This window comes from Eptatretus burgeri, chromosome 2 (assembly GCF_056783735.1).
Source record: "Eptatretus burgeri isolate ZD-2024b chromosome 2, Ebu_testis_v1, whole genome shotgun sequence".
Classification (NCBI taxonomy): Eukaryota; Metazoa; Chordata; class Myxini; order Myxiniformes; family Myxinidae; genus Eptatretus; species Eptatretus burgeri.
In genome coordinates, this window is record NC_140962.1 from 104105976 (window position 1) to 104120550 (window position 14575).

Consider the following 14575-nt stretch of genomic DNA (forward strand, 5'->3'; position numbering starts at 1 on the left):
CGGCCCGGTTCTACCGAACTAAACCCACGGGGTCCATTTCTTTTGTGTGTGTGTGCGTGTCCGTGGGCCCCGTCTTTAAGTAGGATTGTTAAGTGCTTTTGCTCATTGTACATTGCCTGCCTTTTATTCGTGATATCTCTGCTCTGTGTCCCCCTCCACGATTATTGTTATAAATAAACCCCTGATAAATGTACCAGCTCATTTTCTGTGCTTTCTTTCAATGGCCTAGCAGGGTGCGTATTGAGAAATAGTGAGGTTTTTTGGGCCGGTATGTTGTCATTGGGACCAGCGCGGCTTTGGTGACTTCCGCTCGGTTACGCCGGATCCAAGTCGGTGATAGCGACTCGATTCGGACAAAGTCAGTCGAGGGTGTGGTTTCCCCGGTAGTTGGATGGCGTGAGTACTTAGGTAAATTGGAATTAGATAAGTGGACCCTACCTCACGCCATCGAAATATTGGCGACCACGGTCCTCTAAGTGACCCGTGACTTTTCGGAGTTGTCCGGGGGTCGCGAACTAAATTCTGGGTGTTCGGTGGGAGACGACTCTACTGCTCCACCTCGTGGTCGTTTATTGCCGTCGAACCCCAGCCCACAACAGTACATCATCAAAATATTATTTCGCTTTTTAGGGTTGGATATCATCCGGACTGAATAAGTGTCAAAAATGTCGGTCTTGGAATAGTTTATGGGAAATAAATAAATAATTGGACGTAGTGTGTCAGTCCTGGAATCATTTAAGGTAAATCTATAGTAATAAGAGGCAACGTGTGTCTGTCTGTCTGTCTGTGTGTATCTGCCTCTCTCTACATATGTGGTTTCAGAATGTGGAATGGAGTCCTCCCAGGTTGGGCTCAAAGTATCAACCTTCATTTCGGTAAGGGTTACGATTCATGGACCAACCTGAAGTTTTTTTGTATATGTGGGTTTCAGAAAGTGGAACGAACCCCTCCTAGGTCTCGAAGTGTCCACCATCGTGTGTGTGTGTGTGTGTGTGTGTGTGTGTGTGTGTGTGTGTGTGTGTGTGTGTGTGTGTGTGTGTGTGTGTGTGTGTGTATATTTGGGGTTTCAGAATGTGGAAAGGCATCATGATTCACAACTCTGTTGTGTCGTTGTGTGCACAGCTGTTCTGACTTTTTTTGTGTGTGTGTGTTCGGTCAGTAAGCGTCACATATCATTCTCTTTGCTAACCCCACCTCCACCCCTCACCTGTCTTGTTTTTTTTTTATTCTCTCCCCCACCCTTTTCTCTCTGTCCCCTCCTTGCTCCCCTCTCATAAAATGTAGCACTCTCCTCCCACACCTCTGTCGCTCTCTGACTGTCTCTGCCTATGTGTGTTTGTGTGTGTGTGTGTGTGTGTGTGTGTGTGTGTGTGTGTGTGTGTGTGTGTGTGTCTCTCTCTCCCTCTCTCGTGCATCCCTTCCTCCCGCAGTGAATTGCAACGTTTGGTGAGGTGTCGCTCTCCCACCTCCTCCCTAACGCCTCCCTACCCCCTCTCACCCTCCACGTGCCTCCTCTCTCTCTCTCTCCCTCCCTCTTTCTCTCCCCCCCCCCACTTTATTGACCCGTCAGTGAAGCGACGGGTTGTTTTTGCTGGTATCTAATATATAAAGCTGTTTCTAACGACTGGCTGACTCACTCATTCACTCACTCACTGACTCATTGACTCGTATGAAAGATCAGTACTGTCTGGGTGATGTAGACAGCTAAAATTTTGCGTGTCCATGGACGTTGAAGCTGGTACATGGGAAAAATTCAGAGAATCGTCGGTCAACATCCTCAAATGAAAAAATGCAGGTGAGTGACCCAAGACAATGGGGAAGCATGGCAATTTTGTGTGCCGGTGGACATCGAAGCTGATACACCAGGAAAAATCACAGAACCGTCGGAAAGCATCCGTAAATGAAAATATAAATAAATGAAAAAAATGAATGAAAAGAAATAAATGAAAAATCAAATGCGGGTGAGCGACCAGAGACAATGGGGAAGCACGGTCCGTGTGCTTGCACAATGTGTAAGCACATCCCACTAGTATGTGTATGTATGTGTATATATTTATATATAGTGTATTGTAATGTACACATAAAGAATGCAATGCACTATTTACACACACACACACACACACACACACACACACACACACACACACACACACACACACACACACACACACACACACACACACACACACACACCACAGTTTTTACTCTCACATATCGTTGTGGTTGACCACGATGTTGGCAAGTTGTTTATGATTGAAATTCATTGAAACACTTGAGATTAAAATTCATTTACTGGTGAAAAAAACTGCATCGGTGCTCTGTATCTTGCCTGTCGTGAGCATAAATAAATCGTTTTCATCTCCCAGACAGACCGAAGCCACAGGAATTCTGGAGTAATGAAAATGACTATCATTGACAAAAAGGAAATTGCACACACTCCCACGGCTCATCCTCACCAGCTGATTATGACATCACACTCACCAAAAAGAAATCCACACTGTCCTCATGAGATATTCAGAATTAATTCAGGCTCTCCTCCAGTATAAAGGCGACGGGTTTGGGTAACCATTTGGGTGATCCTTTCAGCTTTGGCCTCAAAAACAAAATGACCCTTTGAGCACATCTACATTTTTCTACTAAAGTCATGGGATATACACAATTATATTGACAACACATTGCAAGCCTTTGTATGTGGCAATTTAATAATGTCACGAGGTTGTGGTGGGGAGAGGATGGTGGGTTTGGGGGGGGGGAGCAGGGGGTGGGAATTCACGGAATTAGAGATTTTGTCATACAAAGTCTGATAAAACAGGCTGCCACAGTTGACCTGCTGCAACAACAGCTGAGCAGTTTTGATTTATTGTGACTGTGATCAGCAAGTATCCTCAGTGGTACTTTAACGCTAACTCGCTAGTTGGCCCTCTTACCTGGGTGTGCATTAATCAATGAAAACCATGCAGGATACCTTCGTTCTCTAAAAATAGGACCGTGCGTCCTAAAGCTCACCTGGATCAGGAACAACAGTCACTCAAACCCCCCACAGACCCCCTTAGACCCAGATTTTTTTTTTTAATATGCCGTGAACAAACTTTGGCACATCATGGGTGAAGAAGGTTGTGGTCGTTTCATTGAAATTGTGTGTGTAGTTTTGGAAAAGAGAGCAAATACTTATTTTTGCGGGATCAAAAAGCCTGAAGACCCCCATAGACCCTGATTTTTTTTTAATGCCGTGAACGAACTTTTGTTCATCACGGGTGATGAAGGTTGTGGTCAAGTTTCATCGAAATCCAAAGTGTGTGGTTTCGGAGAAGAGAGCAACTACCTATTTTAGCAGGTCAACCTCCACCCTAACCCCCTCCTTCCCCTGTAGACCCCTTTAATGAGCACAGATTTTGATGCGGTCAATATACTTTGGTAAATCATGACTGATGAAGGTTGTGGTTAAGTTTTATCGAAATCATGTGTGTAGTTTCGGAACAGAAAGCAAATACCAATTTTGGAGGGTCAACACCCCCCCCCCCCTTCGAGCTCTTAATGAGTGCAGATTTTGATGCGGTCAATACACCTTCGTTCGGCATCAGATATGAAGCTTGTAACCAAGCCCAACAGTGTCCATGTACCCGTCCATGTAAAATACTTCTGGGTACCTATCTATTTCCAGTTTAAACCTATTTACTCTCCCGACGACCACTATCTTTCCAGGGAGATTGCTACATGCGTATACTACTGTCTGAGTTAAATACCACTGCCTAAGTACGGTTCTCGCATTCCTCTTCTTTACTCTTTACTCTCTTTACACTTGCAGAAATTTTCACACAACAGGGTGTTGGCGATGGCTCCCTTACTCGTCATGGAAAGACAGTATGGCATCTTTAATGTCCACCAGCTAATGAATGCCCTTGGATGGATCCCCGGCTTAACATCCATCTGAGGAACCGCCATTCCTGCGAAGCAAAGATCCAATGTTGACAAAGGCAGCTCACAGGTAAGTGTGCTACCTCTGCGCAATTCTGTTGAGCATTTGACAAAACAGGTTGCAGCCAACCTTATGTGATTCAAAAGAATATCTAATTACTTGATGTAGCATTACCTCTCTTAACCTTTTCACACGAATGGGCATTGACAGGTAAATATCATGTATACTTGATGAAAACACACACACACACACACACACACACACACACACACACACACACACACACACACACACACACACACACACACACACACACACACACACACACACACACACGAGTCCTCCAGGCTCTGCAGGTGTCATTGGATTAAAATGTCTAAATAAGGGGAGACAAACACAATTTAATTTTAATGGTCTCAGGTTTTGGAGAAAAAATTGTTGAAAGAATCAAGCACAATTGAGCATTGAGCAAGATGGGAGATAAGAGTAGAATAAAAGAAAAGTGCATTGGCAGACTAGGCCACAAGCATGTACTAGCCTCCTGCAGGTAACCATCACTTTGAGTGTCCCTTCCATTTCAAGCACCAGCATCATCTTCCAGAGCTTTCACTGCGATGGAAAACCTTATGCGGTGAGGTGGACAAATGAGAAGAGCATGGATTGGGCCCTGCTTGCTCCTTTTTATAGCCCAGTTGCTCTGCTTGCTCGTCATTTCCTCACCAAAGGTGCTTTATTTCTCGTTGGGGAAATTGGACTTTCTGATATCTTTTGAACCCTTTGAATTAACTTGCAGACTCTGTGGCATAATTGTTAGAGCATCCGCTTTGACTCTGCGGTCTCTGGGTGCTTGGCGGTTCCGACCCGAGTCATACCAAAGATGTTACATGCTGCTGCCTTGCTTGCTGTTCAGCATTTATAGAGCATGGACAAGCAACCATTATGCAGGCTTTGATGGGCCGAATGACCTCCTCCTGCATTGAAGTTCCTTGTAAGGGAACTCGTATTGTATTATTAATCCCCTCCCCCCCCCACTCACCCAAACCTCACTGGTGATGCACTGGTTCTGCGACGTCAACTCCACTTCTCCTCGAAGAGGGGCTTTGGAACGTGCCTCTCCATTGTGCTGCGATCCATTGAGAATTGTGTTTTAAATGACCTCTTTTTCTCCTTGGCTCCTGACCAGCTCGTGACCTGCTTTCATGAGCTCCTCGCCTACTTCAACGGGATTTCCCAATTGAAGTGGTGTCAGCAAGTCTGAGATGAAACGATTCATTCAGCCAAGGGGCCAGTTCACCCCCCAAATTACTTTTAATGTTTCAGCACTTGACCTCATGAAGGGTTGGTCAGGCAGAAGACAAAAGCAACCAAAGTTGCTGCTCTAATGTAGGGAATCCCTGTGCTCGGATCATAGCCTGGGCCCTTACTCATCTCTACTACAAGCCCCTTGATATAAGTTAAAATTGGGATTATGTGCCATTCCTTATTGAGTGAGTTCCTTCATTATTTTTTTAAGGCTATTGTTATGGAGAATACCAATATTGTAATACATTTCATAGGATCCTGCTTGGACATGAAACAACAGGTACCTGGCCTCACCGCACCACAAAATCTGTTTCCATATTTTGTGGTCACAGGCATCGTTTGTTGTTTCACGTCATGTGACATTGTGCATTACGACACACTATGTTTGCCGGGTTAGAATTTCAAATTGTTATTCCGATGACAGTAATATGCCAAGAACTGGTTGTAGTTGGGATCCAGCAAGGTAAAGCTCAGGTCCTGAGACTTGCCTGCTGCCCACCTGCAGTACCATTTGGTGGTGCCTTCATTTTGTGAATGTTAACCATCTGGCTTCCTGCTTCAATGATGAAGTCTCGTGTCTGTCTGTCTGTCTGTCTATCTGTCTGTCTGTCTGTCTGTCTGTCTGTCTGGATTCTTGCCTCTTGAACCCCTTCAGAGTGAAATTGTGCCATGTCCATTAGAACTATATATAATATGTTAACCAATTTCTGAAGGAAATGTTTAAATCCAGATTTTTAAGTGCCTGAGCATGGAGGGGAAAACACAGATCCACAATGAAACCTGTGATCACTGATTCAAGGAATATTATGGTGGATGAATTCATAGTGTGAAAGAGGGGGTGATCCACAAAGCTTCTGGTCTGCCACTGAGGTGCAAGGGTGATTGGTTCAAAGTCGAGGATTGGTTGTATAGGTGAGTAGATTTGACGGTTCTGGAAAGGTGTAAGAATCTCGGGAGAGGCATATTATGGGGAAAGCATCCCAACCACTCATCCCACAATTCTCTCTTCCTCATATGTGGCGATTTAAATTGTCACCATGCAACGTGGCTGGGTGTTACTACCTCTCTGACCAGCCATGGCACTTCAGCAAAGGACTCCTGTGACTCCACGGGACTGACTAAATTTGTGAACTTTCTCACCTGGATTTCTCACAATCGCAAATCCTCCCTTCTGGACTTGGTGATGACTAATTTTCCCACAAATGTCTCCTGCTCTTCCTCTGCTCTAATTGGTTCACTTGATCATGTGCTTGCGAAAGTCAACATCACTCTGGCCATTTTCAGAGAGCTACCTCAATGCCTGGAGTCTGGCTGTTCACTCAAGCAGATTGCCAGGGACTGCAAGCAGCCATCTCTCCTTAGGATCGGTGTCCCATATCTACTGCCCCGATGTTAACTCAGCCTGGGAATTCTTCCACAGAAACGTGCTCTGTCTCATGAACAGATTCATCCCATCTTATCTTCAATTATCTGTCCTTTCTTCCTACCCATGGTACACCAAATTCTGTGATGAGGCGGTTGCACTGAAACGACTCGCTTTCTCTTCCTGGAAGGCAAATCCGACCAAAGGCAATTTCAGTGCATTCCAAAAAGTCCGTAACAAGTTTGTGTCCACTCTCAGGAGAGCCAGAAAACAACATCTGTGGACCCTCAATAATGAACTTTCAAACTTGTCTCCCTCCTCTAAAACTGGTGGTGCCTTGTTAAGTCTGTCTCTGGAGGATGCTCCCCTTCCACCCCTTCCCTCTCTTAAAATGGCAACACAGCCGACTCTGCTCATCAGAAGGCTGGATGTCTCAATTCTGTTTGCTTCCAAATTTTGTGTCCCCAACTCCTCTCTCGGTACCCATCATTCCCTGTTGTACCCAAGTGCTCTTGGACTCCGTGTATTTTGCAGCTAAGAAGGTGGAGAAGGTTCTTTCAACCCTTGACTGAATTTGCTGCTGGATCGGATGACATCAGCTCGTGTGTGTTCAAAACCTACTCTGCCGCTACTGCACATCCTCTGCCTGCCATTTTCATCCTGTCAGCGCAGTCATCTTCCATCTGCTTGGAAATCTGCCAACATCACTGCATTCCATTAAAAAGGTGCATAAACCGATCCCCTTTACTTCAGACTTATCAGCTTACTTCCAGTTATCAGTAAGGTCATGGAATCCATCATCGCAGTTGATATGAAATCCTTCATTTTCTCAACAACCTCATCTCAGATCACCAATTTAGATTCAGACCAGGTCACTCCATGTTGGACATGCTGGTTTCACTCACCCAACAATGGATGGATGCCATCAATGTCAGACATAAGCTCAGGCCATCTCTCTTGACATATATTGTGCACAGTTGGCAACTGGCTTTGGAGGCCCACTCTGGCATCCTGCCTTCCTCTCCAAACTCTGTGCTTATACCATCCAAGGCCAACTCCACACATGGCTTACTGACTTCCTCTACTCTCGTTGCCAACATGTGGCACACAACTGAATCCTTTTATCTCTCCCTGTCAGGGCTGGAATGTCCCAAAGCAGTGTTCAAGCCCAGTCCCATTCCTGATCTTCATCAATGATCTCTCTGACTCTGGAAAATCCTCTTTATCTGTTTGCTGATGTCTCTACCCTCCAACATGACGTACCTCATCTTTCAGACTGGCAGGCTGCAGCCTCTTCCCTCTCTTCAGACCTTGAAATCACAAGATTGTCAAACACTTGGAATATGTCTTTCAATCTTTACAAATTTCACACTCTCACTATCTCTCTCAGAAAGGACCATGTGGCAAACCCTCCTGTCTACTTTCTGAAGAATCCTCTTGAGGAAGTTCAGTCGTTCAAACTCCTGGTTTTCACTATCAGGCATGATCTTTCTTAGGCAAACCACATTTCAAAGTCGGCCTCCAAAGCCAATTGCCGACTGTGCATCCTCAATTGTACAAAGTGTTTCTTTGGCACACCTGAACTCTTATCCACCTACAAGGGGTTTATCCATAGCTTGATGGAGTACTGTTCTCCCCTCTGGTCACATGTTGACAGAGGAGTCTGAATGAAGGCCTGTTGGACCAGTTACTTTGAGCGGCTGTACTCGGCTGACCCACAAGTTGTTGAGTTGGATGTCAGTGTTATAACCATCCCCATTGCTGACCCTTCAATCAACTGTGAACTGCCTTCGTTTGTGGAAACACAGGCTGCAGTGAAATAGTTGAAAGGGGGTAAGGCCCTTGGGATCTTTGGCATCCATGCTGAACTTCTCAAGGCTGGTGGAAATGCTGTACTCATGTCATTGCATGTATTTTCCTGCTGTGTTTTGAGCACAGGCATCATCCCAAATGACTGGCAAAGAGGTATTGTTGTCCCTCTCTGGAAAGGCAAGGGTGATAGCCAGGACTGGAACAACTACTAAGGGGTGATGCTGCTTTCAGTGCCGAGCAAGGTCTTCATAGGGTTCGCCAAAATCTGATTTAGTGCCAGCTCCCGAAGCGGTCGGGCTTTACACAAAAGAGGTCAATGATTGACTTTATCCTTGCTCTTTCGGTCCTCACTAAATGCAGACGAGAGTTTCAGCAGGGGCTGCTTGCAACCTATGTTGATCTCCACAAAGCATTTGATATTGTGAATCGGGATTCCCTCTGGAGGATTCGTGGTCTTCACGGGGTGCCACTAAAGTTGATCGATCTGATTTCTGAACTATACTCTGGTACTGAGAGTGCTGTGAGGTGTGATGGTTCCATCTCCAACTTATTTCCAGTTGATACTGGAGTTTGTCAGGGGTGTGTATTTGCCTCACACTCTTCAACGCTTGCATGGACTGGATGCTGGTGAAGATGCCAGAGAGATCAAGCTGCGGCGCATCGCTTGAGAATGTCAAGATCTCTGACCTTGATTTCACAGATTATGCAGTCATCCTTGTAGAGACACAGGATATCCTTGTCAGGGCCCTCGAGGTGCTGACTGAGGAATCGGAGCCGCTGGGATTACGGGTTTCCTGATTCAAAATGAAGATCCAGGCTTTCAATGGCATATTGGATGCTGCCATCTTGTCTGTACCTGTTTGTGGTGAGGATGTTGAAGTCACGGAAAGATTGACTTATGTTGGCAGTGATATTCATTTCTCTGCATGTTGTGAGCCAGAGGTCAATAGACGTCTTTGTCGGGCTCGGGGATTCATGGATTCATTGGATCATGGGGTGTGGGGCTGTCGGTACCTGTGCAGGAGGTCAAAGTCTGAGTCTTCATGTCCTTGGTGCTACCAGACTTGCTCTACGGATGTGAGACTTGGAATGGGACGAAGGATCTGAGATGAAGACTCAACTCCTTTGGTACCAGGTCACTTCAAAGAATCCTTGGCTATCAATGGTCAAACGTTGTGTCCAATGAGCAGTTGCTGAGAGTCAGATGAGATTTGTTACCTGCATAGTCCATGAGTGTCACCTGTGGCTGAATGGACATGTGGCTTGTTTTCCTGACACTGATCCTGCTCACCAGATTCTCTCAGTGGAGGAGTCCAACGGTCTGACCACGTACCTCGTCATTGCAACAGGTTTATCGGAGGTCTCTGGAACACCAATGGAAAGTGGACGCAGCAACGCACTGACTGCAGCACATTCACCCATACCTAACCTAACCACTTCATGTCATTACATTTTTTGTTCCTTTTACCACCACTTGGATGGAAGCTCCAGTAGTTTTTACACATTCTCATGAATCTTCATGCCTCATTTCAAAATCATCCATTGAGCTGCTTGGGAGCAGTAGGGGGGGGGGGGATGTTAATGAAACCTATTGCCTGCCTGACTGACTAAATGACATCATTGTGGTTTTTGGAGCTTGTCGATTCCTTCGTCAATGAGCAAATAATATGAGGTCCCTTGCAAGGAACCTTGATGCAGGAGGAGGCCATTAGGCCGATCAAAGCTGTTTTTTTGTTTTTTTTAACCAACTTGTGGTTGTTTGTCTGTGCTCTATCTTTTTAATTGCTAAATGTCAAGCAAGAAAGCAGCACATACCATTTTTATAGTTTTCAGTGTGACTCAGTGCGGGCTCGATCTGCTGACTTCCTCGACTCGGTGCAGATGCTCTAACCATTCCGCCACTGGGGCTGTTCCAAACCGAGGCTGTTCATGCACCGACCGGGTTTACCGAGCATCTTATGAAGGTTCATTGCTTGACCATATTCGATTGGCATAGTCAGGAAAGGCATTTTATAATTTGTTCATTGTCCAGGCAATAACATGCCCACTCTTTGTCGAAAGACACCGTGGGATATTTAATGTCTACCAACTAATGAAAGCAGACTGGTCTCCAGCTTCACGTCTATTTGATGTACGGTGTACCTGCTGATGCAGCAATGCTCCCCCTGCCTGTGAAGAATCAGGTGATATACTCGGGTCGAGATTCAAACTGAAACTAGACTACTAAAGTCGAGTTAGCTACTTTTTAGCTAAATTACCCCAGCCCAGAGGAGTTCATAGTTCATGATGCTGTATATCTACGACTCAGTCGAAGAGCGAGCTCACACGGTTTTCCCTGATTTAGTGTGAATTGACAAGCAGACCGTGAGCAGCGCAGTACCGATCTTGCATGTTACATCTGCCCCACTTGCACTTTAAAAGATATCTTCATTCACACCTGAGCCGAACATATCGCCTCCGGAGGGTTGGCATAGATGGCGGATCCGGCCAGATGACGCAAACGCTCCTCCTAAGAGACGGAGTGAGAAACACATGTAAGCGGCAGCAAGGAAGCAAGGTAGGTTATTGGCTGGTTAATTTATTTCCATTTCCGCATTGCTTCACATTTCAGCTTTCACAATCGCGGCCAGCATAGCCCGGTCCACCCCCTTCACCATACACACCTGCATCGTCACAAAACCCTGTGTGCGTGCGGAGTGGAAGGAGGGGAATGGGCTCTCATCAGCATTCGCATGATGTAACACTCATATGTTATCTTTATACCTCGATATCTTGTCTTTACGCACCAAATCCAACGACTTATAGGGTCTTCTTTTTTGTCATTACAGGAGCAAGTCTCATGGAAGAGCAAGAACTTACCTCTGAACTATTCCAATTTTATGTAGCCTGACATCGTAACGACCAAATCTATAAACACATCATTTCGATGTTCACTATATGGTGTCGCTATCGTATGCAGCCTGTGGCTGCTGGTTGCCATAATTTTCTGGGGGTGCAGCTGGCCCACTGATGCAGTGCCCTCCATTACCAGTAGACTGACACTCGTTTCGCCGACCTCGTTAGGCTAACAGTCTGAGTTAATCCCACCTGGTGTTAATTCAATGTCTGACAAACAGGCTCAAACTCAAAACCCTAAGATCTTAAGCCAGCCACCTTAACCATTAAGCCAACAGCAGGCTCACAATAAGGTGGAAGTTGAACGTTTCATTCCTATATCCAGGGATACTATCGTTTTGTTTGAAGCCTGTACGCTTCATGGATCGACTGAGCTGGAAGAGCTTTCTGGCTGTAGATTTTGAGAGGCTCTCCCAGAGAATGCAGATCAAAGTTGTGGGTCGTTGGGTATGGAAAGAAACATCGCCAAGAAGGAAACATTAACAACTCTTTGTTTTCTCTATCACAAAATATTATCAACGAAGGATCATCAGGGCTGATAGGTTGACTTGGATGTGTGCGCACTCGCCTCTAAGCTGTCGAGCCTGGTTGAATGTAGTCCCAGATGTGAACTGCCATCCTGGTGTTTCGGATGTACAGGGAGGCATCAGTGAATGCGTCTTCCATCGGAATAACATTAATCTTTCAGGACCCATCTGGCAGTACAGTACTGGTTGTTGATGGACGTTAAAGATCCCACGATGTTCTTTGTGAAGAGTTGACAAGATATCCCCGACACCCTGAACAAATTACAAATCCTTATACCCTGACTGACTGCTGGGAAGGCAACTGCAAACCACCCAACATAACTTCTCAAATGTCAGGAGTAACACGTTGATGACGACGAAGGGATTTTAACTTATGGAAAGCATCCGGGACAGCTGCAGTGGTTATAGACTGGGAAGGCTTTTATGAGGAAAAGGTGTACAACCATGAATGTTTGCATAATCCTGCAGCTGAGGACCTTGTCTAAGGCAACAGCTCTAATAGATACTCTGCATGGGATTGCTAACATTCACATAATTACAGGAACCAGATCCGGTGGCGTAATGGTTAGAACGTCCACTCTGTGTGAGAGATCGGTGATTCAAATCTCAGACTTTAAAAATGGTATGTCTGCTTCCTTGCTTGATGCTCAGCATTTATAGAATAGAGCATGGACAAACAATGCTGAGAAGGCAATGGCCAACCACCCATGCAGTATAACCATTGCCAAGAACCTGCTTCGGCAGCACCAACGCTCTGTAAAGAGAATGGCACATCAAAATAAATAAATAAATAAAAAATTACAGAAAGAACATCCGGCTTCTCATCAATTCTGAAAGACGACATGCTTGAGTTGAAAGTGAGCAATTGGTTCACTTTGCTTGTCTGTCTGTCTATCTGTTCACAAACGTCAGTCTTTAATCGAGGAACAACTTCATTTCAATTGAATGTTATATTTACCTTCGCATTCTGCGAAAGGTTGTGTTTTGGTCGGCGTGTATTTATTTACTTATTTATTTATTTGTAATCTTGTGATTCATATAACTCAAAAAGTGTAAAACCGAATTGCATGAAATTTGGTGGGATGATTGGTTATTAGCCAGGAAGCATTCGATTAGATTTTGGGATCGTTCGGGTCAAAGGTCAAGGTCAAGGTCACGAAAAGGTCAAAATCGTCTTTTTTACGATAACACGGTCAATTTTTATTCAATTTGCATGCAACTAACGCCAAAATGTTCAGAATTCAACGCCTCATCTTGTGATATGCAATATGACACAATGACGCCCATACTCTTGTTACCGGTTAGGGGTCAAAGGTCAGGGGGTCACGACCTTGAAAAATATGCGGTTTTTGTAAGAACGCGGTCAATTCTTGTCCGCTTTACATGAACCCAGCACCAAAATGTTCAGAATTTAATGCCCAATCTTGTGACCCAATGACGTCATAACACATGGCACCGGTTGGGGTAAAATGTCGGGGGGGGCACGCCCTTGAAAAATATGCGGTTTTCGGCATAACTCAGTCAATTCTTATTCGATTTGCATGAAACCAGCATCAAACGAGATTACCTTCTCTTGTTGAAACGTTGTATTCACCGAGCTTGCGAGTGAAGACTCGCCAAAACGACGTGAGTTGATTGTTGTTTAGTCCGTAGCCCCCGAAAGTCGGGGGGGGGGGGGTCATGACATTATAGATATGTGGTTTGTGTCATAAGACCATTCATATGAAACCAGTTCCCCACACTCATACCAAGAACAAAAAAAGTGGTGGCGGCGAAGGTATGTGCTCTATGAGTGCCCGTTCTAGTTTGAACATGAATTGGAACACAAATCTGAAAACGAACCTGCAATTTAGCAGTACTTTCGGTCTGAATTTGGTAAATTGCACAGAATCTCATCCGCACGCACACAGAGGAGTAAGGTAAAAAAACAAGCTCGAATGAGCTAAGATCCTCGTTCTCTTAATGATGACGTCATAAAAACGAATTTGATGTCATTGTGATGTATCGGGTTTGCGATAAATTTATCTGTGCTTATGCCCGGCTTGATTCCCGCAAACAAAATTCAAACAGCTTTCCTAGTTTCGGAAATAATGGTATAGGCGATTTCCATTAGCGGTGATATTATGATGTCAACTTTTTTTCTAGGAAGAATTTCCAAAATCGGAGATGGTTACTGCCTGCGCTTTCACGAAGATCTGATGAAAACTCTGGGTTGTGAAACAAAAAATGTCAATAAATAGGAATGACATCATAAAAATTGATATGACGTCATAGTGATGTATCATATGTGCGGTAATTCATCTATGCTAATGCCCTGTTCGATTCCCGCAAACAGAATTCAAAAAGCTTGCCAAGTTTCGGAGATAAATTTTTAGGCGATTTCCATTAGCGAAGATATTTTGACATCATTACGTTTTTGTAGGAGGAATTTTCAAAATCAGAGATCGTTGCTGTCTGCGCAGGGTATTTTTACATACATATGCCAAGTTTCAGGAAGTTTTGATGAAAACTGTAGGCTGTGAAACAAAAAAGTCCACAAGAACAACAACGTGACTAAGACTTAGAGATCCTCCACGAGGATCTAAAAAATTTGTCTGGCAGTCAAACAAATTTTAAAATCACTCTAAATAAGAAACTTACTGTTTTGAAATTAACGATGTCATAAAGGACACAAACACCAGGCATGAATAACTAGTGTAGTATGTTAGATAAGGTGCCGTAAAAGAGGCTGCATCAACGGTGGAAAACTTCTGAATGAAT

At 44.7% G+C, this 14575-nt stretch overlaps 1 long non-coding RNA gene across 2 annotated transcripts in view; it reads left to right on the forward strand.

Annotated features, from left to right (window-relative positions):
- The window catches only part of LOC147032718 (uncharacterized), a 142286-nt gene extending 129543 nt beyond the window's left edge, over positions 1 to 12743 (forward strand). Inside the window, exons 2-3 of one of the 2 annotated variants that reach the window (XR_015055316.1) lie at positions 3806 to 3985; positions 11222 to 12742. This is a non-coding gene — a long non-coding RNA (uncharacterized LOC147032718). Of the gene's footprint in view, positions 1 to 3805; positions 3986 to 11221 lie in introns of both variants that reach the window. The other variant, XR_015055319.1, reaches the window with a different exon arrangement.
- The last annotated feature ends 1832 nt before the right edge of the window (positions 12744 to 14575 follow it).